Source organism: Apium graveolens, chromosome 8 (genome assembly GCF_009905375.1).
Source record: "Apium graveolens cultivar Ventura chromosome 8, ASM990537v1, whole genome shotgun sequence".
In the NCBI taxonomy this organism is placed as follows: domain Eukaryota; kingdom Viridiplantae; phylum Streptophyta; class Magnoliopsida; order Apiales; family Apiaceae; genus Apium; species Apium graveolens.
The window spans coordinates 100495909-100504082 of record NC_133654.1 but is presented as its reverse complement, the minus strand read 5'-3'; positions in this window follow the sequence as shown (position 1 = coordinate 100504082).

The window sequence follows — 8174 nt, the reverse complement described above, 5'->3', positions numbered from 1 at the left end:
ATGCATTATTATTGTCCCTTAATAATAATACTCGTCAAGGGACCTTTAGGAATATTGATACTATTCTCATAATCTCATTTCTAAGTCACGAACTTAGAGATATAGAATTATAGATCATATTCCAAGGACATTTATTAATCTAACATTTATATCGCATTAAATTAAAAATTAATAAATTATAAAGGGAATAATCGATAGAACATAAACATTAATAATCCAAATATCTTAAACTAAAACATCATAGTGTTGTCTCTAGGGCACAAACACTAACAATCTCCCACTTACACTAGAGCCAATCACCCATGTATCTAATACTCATGGAACTAGTATGACCGTCGTGCTTCTGCTGCGACAAAGCCTAAGTCAGGGGGTCTGCAACATTATCATTACTATGCTATATCTTCTTGATCATTATTCTCATTAATAAGGTGATATTGCCTAAGGACATGCCTAAACAGTCTCCTTGGCTATTTCGAAAAGTATCAATATATTCGGCTTCCATTATAGAATCATCAATGTTCTTACTACGAACTATTCCAGCTAACATAACTTATATTTAGATAAAACACAAACCAGACATAGACACATAATCATCCTTGTCTATCCAGAAATTAGATTAAGAAACTAGTATCAGTATAACCCTTTACAACCAGTTCCCTATCTTCTCCATACACCAAAAATAAATCTTTAGTCCCCTTTAAGTACTTAAGAATATTCTTGAAAATTACCCAGTGACCCTCACCTGGATTAGACTGGTATCTGCTCGTCATGCTCAAAGTATAGGAAACATCAGGATAAATACATATTATTGTACACATTATAGATCCAATTGCTAAAGCATATGGAGCTTTCTCAAACAACCCTTATCATCTAATGATTTAGGGGAAGTTATCTTTAGAGATCACTATCCCATGAGACATCGAAACATATCATTTCTTTATTTCCTACATCCTAAAATGATACAATATTTTATCAATGTATGTACTCCGACTAGGTCGATTAATCTTTTCAATCTATCTTTATAGATCTTGATCCCTAATATATAGGTAGCATCGCCTAAGTCTTTCACCGAGAAACTATTTCTCAACCAAGTCTTAACAACCTGTAGAGAAGGTATTCCATTCCTTATTTGTTATATATCATCTACATATAATACTAGGAATGTCATGGCTCCCACTAACCTTCTTGCAAACACATGGTTCATCTTCGTTTTGAATAAAGCCAAACACTTTGACCGTTTTATCAAAATGAATAGTCATTCTCTTTGAGGCTTGCTTCAATCTACAAATAGATAGAAGCAATTACAAACTATCTTAGCAAACTTTGGATCCACAAAACCCTCAGGTTGTATCATATATACATCATCTTCAAGGCTCTCATATAAGAAAGCAGTTTTGACATCCATTTGCTGAATCTCATAGTCAAAGTAAGCAACTATTGCTAACAAAATCCTGATGGACTTGACCATAGTAACCGGTGAAAAAGTCTCATCATAGTCTATACCATGAATTTGTTTGAAACTTTTTTCGCCACTAGTCACGTCTTATAGGTCAGTACTTTACCATCCATGTCAGTTTTCTTCTTGAAAACCCACTTGCACCCTATAGGTTTTACCCCTTCGAGTGGATCAACTAAAGTCAATACTTTATTTTGATACATGTATTCCATCTCGGATTTTATGGCCTCTAGCCATCTCTCGGAGTCTGAACTGTTCATAGCATTTTGGTAGGTAAAAGGGTTATCATTATCCGTAAGCATCACATCACCATCTTGAGTCAAAAGAAATTCATAATTTCTCCCGGGCTCATGGTGAATCATATTAGATCTTCGAATAACATGTGTTTCTTGGACGAGATTACTTTCAACATTTTGATGTACATCCTAATCTTATTCCAACTCTGGTTCAATGTTATCATGTGGTTCTCGATCTTTATTGAGATGTATTGTCCTCCCACTGATTTTCTTAGAAAGTAGTTTTTCCTTAAAAAATACAGCGGTCCGAGCAACAAACACTTTATTCTCGGAAGGATTATAAAAACTATACACTAGTCTCACTTGGGTATCCCATGAAATAGCATATATCTAATTTTGGTCCAAGCTTGTCAGAGGCTAAATGTTTTACAAACGCTTCACGTTCCCAAATTTTCATAAATGGCATGCTATGACGTTTATAAGACCATATCTCATATGGAGTCTTTTGAACCGCTTTAGTCGGAATTTAGTTAAGTGTATATGCAGCTGTTTCTAGAGCATAACCCCAAAAACTGAATGGAAGATCCGCTTGACTCATCATCGATCACACTATGTCCAACAAAGTACGATTTCTCCTCTCAGAATCTCTATTCCATTGAGGTGTTCCAGAAGGAGTAGGTTATGATACACTATCACACTCCTTCAAGAAACTCTTGAAATTGAGGTTTAAGTATTCTCCTCCATGATTTGATCGTAAAACTTTTATACTTTTCCCTTGTTTTCTTTTCTACTTCGGCCTTATATTCTTTGAACATTTCAAAAGAATCAGATTTGTTCTTCATAAGAACCATATATCCATATCTACTGAAATCATCAGTAAATGTTATGAAGTAGTATAAGCCCCCCTTTGCCATCATATGCATTCGATCACATACATCATTATGTATAAGTCATAATTATTAGGTGGCCCTTTTACCTGAGTGGCCCTTTCACCTGATCAGGTAAAAGAAGCTTTAGTCATTTTACCAATGAGACAAAGTTCGCATCTTCCGTATGATTCAAAATCAAACTTATCCAAGTATTCATCTATATGTAACTCAGAAATGCGTTTCTCATTAATATGGCTTAACGACAATGCTAGAGGTAATGTTTGATTTGAGTCAACTTATAACATATAAATTGTTAACTAATTATGCAACATTATAAGTCTTATCATTGAAATAGAATAAACAACTATTGTTTATTTAATTAAAATGAAAACCTTTCTTGTCCTGACAAGAAATTGACTTAATGTATCCGCTAAAGGTAGACACATAATAACAATTTATCAAGTTCTCAATATCGCCTTATGGGCAACATTAGGTATCAAGTTCCTTCAACTAGATCAACAAATTTTGCTCCAATTCTAACCCTATACCTGAAGCTTGACTATTGCTAGTCTTCTTCTTTAGACCTTCCAAATAAGCTCAATAATTTAACTTCCATTCATCCAGTTATTTCCACAGAAATGACAATCATCTCCCTTAGCAACACCACTTTAAGATTCAAAAGCCCTTTGGGATTGGACTTTGGTTTGGCATCGGATAAGATCAAATCTTCACCTTGCCTATCCACTTTTCTTTCCCATTTGCATTCCATGTGTATATCATCAATATGGATGTAATTCATGTCTTTACCGTGTTATTTTCAGCAGTTCTAAACATGCTTAACAACTCAGCGAGTGTTCTGTCTATCTCATTCCTTTTGTTCTTAACAAACTGAGAATATAAGTTGTTTAAAGATCGTTTGATCAAATCAAGCAGAGTCTCTAGACCATTCTTGAAACCCAAAATATCAAGGTACATTGGCATATCACCTTTAGAACATGTGGTCCAACCGGATATGATTCTCTATTAATGCAAAAGTATGGTGCCTTATTATTGTCAAATCTTTCTGACGAGCCTATCCTTCAAACATCTTTTGAAGGTGCTCAATCATATCATAAGCATCATTATGCTCTTGTTGCATCTAAAGCTCAGCACTCATAATTACAAGCATGAGACATGAAACATCAGTTGCATAATTAATTTGCTTCTGGTAAGCATTTTGTTGTGCACATGTTTCATTCTAAGCTAGAAGAAATAAGGGAGGGGTTTGAGTGACATCCTTGAACCCGAGGACAATCCTCAAGTTCCCATGTCAATCGAGGAAGTTATTTCATGTCAGCTTGTCCTTTTCAAGGACTATTACATAGAGAAGTTATTTGTGTTATTTGTCATTTGATATCTATAATATTAAAGTGCATAAAATGACTTAGCCTACAGATGATCATTAAATTATGTTCAAGTGATTATTCATATATATATTCACAATATATATCCCCCCACTATTTTTATCAAATCAATAGCCCTAACTATTAATTCGGAAAAAATATCTTCAATATCCTTTCTAGTGAGTCAAGATCCATATTTCACCACACGTTAGGTCAGCTTTGGCTTTTCTCCTAAAACTTGATTATTTAGGTAGACAATATTTATCAATTATATCAACTATATAACTCTTGGATAGCTTGGTGGAACAACATTTGTTCATATTTATCTTATAAATCTCGCCAAACTCTATGCCTCTAAGTTCACAATCCTATTGTGATAACTTAGTTAAGTCAAACCCAATAGTCAAAAAGTATCAATACACTTCAACACATCTCCCACGATAGATAGGAGTACTTCGCTTTGGCGAACCCACACCTAGTCGATCTAGGGGTTAATGCATTGGACTCATTGGAAGGCATCTGATCAACTTAATATTAACTTTAGGGTTTTGTTAATTTTAAAACGATCATGATCCCATCATAAAGAGATTCCTAATTTTTCCTTGAATTAAATACTTTAAATCAATATTTGTCAATGGTTTGATTTCCAGGTAGTGAGGGAGTCACAACGGTCTCGCTTAAAACCCACAACCTTACAAGTTCAATGAACTCGCTTTTGACAAAATTGCCCCATGTCAGAAACAAAGAAAATTTGTATTTTATTCCGTGTTTCATAAACACGAGAATCTTATAATTGTTTGTTCATTTTAAAATCTTGAATCATTTCAGATTTTATCTTGTTTAGCAAGCATGCCATGAGTGTCGTATCTAATACATACATCCTTAATCTAATTAAGCATGCATCTTTATAAACTACTCTACACATACATTCATCATATGCGCATATATATGTAAAGTGCGATAAATAAATATGGTTGGTTATGGCTTCATCCTATGTGATCTTTATCAAGCTAAGACAAAGATCTAGGTCAATCTAAGGTGGAAATTATATACAGGCTAACTATTACATGTCTTCTTTCTTGTATTACTTCCTTGGATGGCCTCCGTGTGGGATTACCCTTGATCTTCAAATCTTCATGTACATTACAAGAATGAAATATGAAAACTAATCTAATGAACTTACAAGAAGAACTCGAGTTACATTCGAAATTTAATAATTATAAGATTAAACGACATGCAAGCCGTATTTGAAAAACCAAAACTATTAACCTAAGGTCATAAGCCATAACCATCCAACATGCTCAATTAACACAAAATAACATGTTAAAACATATAATTTGATCTTAACATATCATACCCATCATGATCTAATCATAAAAACCAAATATTTAAAAAATCAGAAAATTCGAAAATAAATCCGATAACATTAAATCGAAGATTACAGGGCCTAAATGACGTCAAACGCCTTACAGATCCGTCGATGATAGAATGATCTATCAGTTACGTTAAGACACTCGATTGCATATAAAATAGCGTATTTTTTTCACCAAAATTGACACTAGACACAGATTTCAGCAAATCCGCTACATCCGATTCAGAATTGTATCAAATATGATTCTTATAATAAGAACAAACACAAAACATGTATATATCAGTATATATATAGATTATATAATTATCATATGATTATACAACTCTCATGAATATTATATATTCAAAATATATATATACATATGAATATATAAACATAACAACATGTAAAATATACAAAATTACATACATAACAGTCATGGAATATTGTATATATGTTATCATCATAAAACTAGTAAACACATAAATGAATTAAACACTTTTCGCAAGTAGCTCTGATGCCATTGTTGGGTTCGGAGCATACAAACACAACGGAAACAGTAATTAAAAACGTAAAAATCAGAATTTTCGAAACCCACCAGGATCCATGCAAAAAACATATATTTAATTCGTAGATCAGATTGTTTACCTTAAGAAGCTTTACCAATTGGTTGATTAATGGAGATCCAAAGCTTGTTCAATCACCACGCATCCCGCTCTCACGATCTATGCTCTATCGGTATCCACACAAATGCTTGAACTCAAGGATTGGATGTGTACTAGCAAAAACCCGTTTCTTTTTACTCTCTCCATCTTCTCTCTTGATGGCTAGGGTTTTAGTAAAAGTCTTGCACACCAAAAAATCAGCCACACAAGAGATATTATATAGAGAGTAGAAAAATGAATTATAACTCTGAACTAATTAGGAGTTATTATTAATTCAAAATTTCTATTTATAGTATAATTAAGTCTCACTTAATTATTTAACAAATAAATTTCATAATTAATATTAGTAAATTTGAATATCATTATTTATCTAATTAATTAAGTCAAACTTAATTTAAATTATAAATAACTCAAATTACTTTAATTTAATTTAAATCCAATTAAAATTAAATAATCCTTCAAGCATTCTTAGTGTGTGACCCTATAGTTATTATTACGTTGGCAACGAATTTTAAATCTAATTTAAAATCGTAAACAATGAGCGGCATCTAGTAATACATCACTGCTACCCAAGTAAAAATAAATTGAATCGGTGATCGATTAAATCTTTCGTGAATAATGTACAATGTAATATAATCCCTTTAACCAAATATTATAGATTAAACTAGAGACATGTAATGTGTACATCCTCATTATAGTTTTATCCAAGTTTCCTTGATCAATGAGTAGACTATCATATCAAATCAACATTTGAGCGTGGCCACACATTTCATAGTCTAGCTCACACAAGAGGCCAATAATATCACTCCTAAAATAGGATGGTTAAATCCCATATAGATAATTCATATATCATATATGATTCATAATATACCCAATGTTCACTTTTATCATTACCCGGTCAAGGATAACTTTTAATGGAATCAATGTATATTAATTCTCATATAAAAGTATATTAACTTCAATTCTAAGGACCGTTACATCATTATCACTGTGAGAATTATTTATGACACAATAGACATGTAGAATCTCACATCAGGGTCTGTCCAGCACCATGTACATTTACATCTGCCTATGTTTTTTACTTTAGTATCACTATACCTATGATCAATGAGATGTGATCATCAGTCAACAAACACCAGTCTTAATGCATTATTATTGTCCCTTAATAATAATGCTCGACTAGGGACCTTTAGGAATATTGATACTATTCTCATAATCTCATTTCTATGTCACGAACTTAGAGATATAGAATTATATATCATATTCCAAGGACATTTATTAATCTAACATTTATATCGCAGTAAATTAAGAATTAATAAATTATAAAGGGAATAATCGATAGAACATAAACATTAATAATCCAAATGTCTTAAACTAAAACATCATAATGTTGTCTCAAGGGCACAAACACTAACACAGAGTTCTCTAGTGGATTTTGACTTATCGATATCTCTGAGTTCTCTAGTGGAATTTGACTTATCGATAACTCAGAGTTCTCTAATGAATGTTGACTTGTCGATAACTCTGATTTCTCTAGTGAAGAAATGACTTGTCGATATCTCCAATCGTTATGTGTTCAATTTGGTTTGTCGATATCTCTGAGTTCTCTCTAAGCTTTCCTGAGTTCTCTATAAGTCATTCCGGAGTTCTCGAATGACTTCTCTATAACACTAAATATGTGACTTGTAGAGATCTTGATTTAGGATATTTTTTTAAAACAAATTTATTCAACTCCAAGCTTCTTCATAATTCTTCTCAGGCATGATCTTCATGATCTTCTTCCAGATAGAATTCTTAGGCTTGACACTGTTTATAGAAAAAGACTCTAGTCTGCTCCTTTGACATTTTTACAGACTTTGAGTGTTACAAGTACAAAATAAAAATTAGGAAAACAATACAACTTACTTAGGGTTGACAAAATGTCTTAGTCTTGTTAAAGTGCAGGCATGTCTTATACAACAATCTCCCCCAATTTGTGAGAAGATTTCTTAAAACAAATTCATGCCTGTAAACATGACTAACCCCAGGTTTAAAATGACGGAAAATAAAATTAATACACAAAGATTGATAGAATTACAACTTTTGTACAACATAAGATTTACAAGGTTCAATGGTTACAAGTATCAGGTAAAGACAGATTTTGTGTCTGCTTCTTCTCTAAGTAAATCCTTCAAGTGATCTAGAATTTCAGGTTCTTCTATTATAGGTGTTCCAC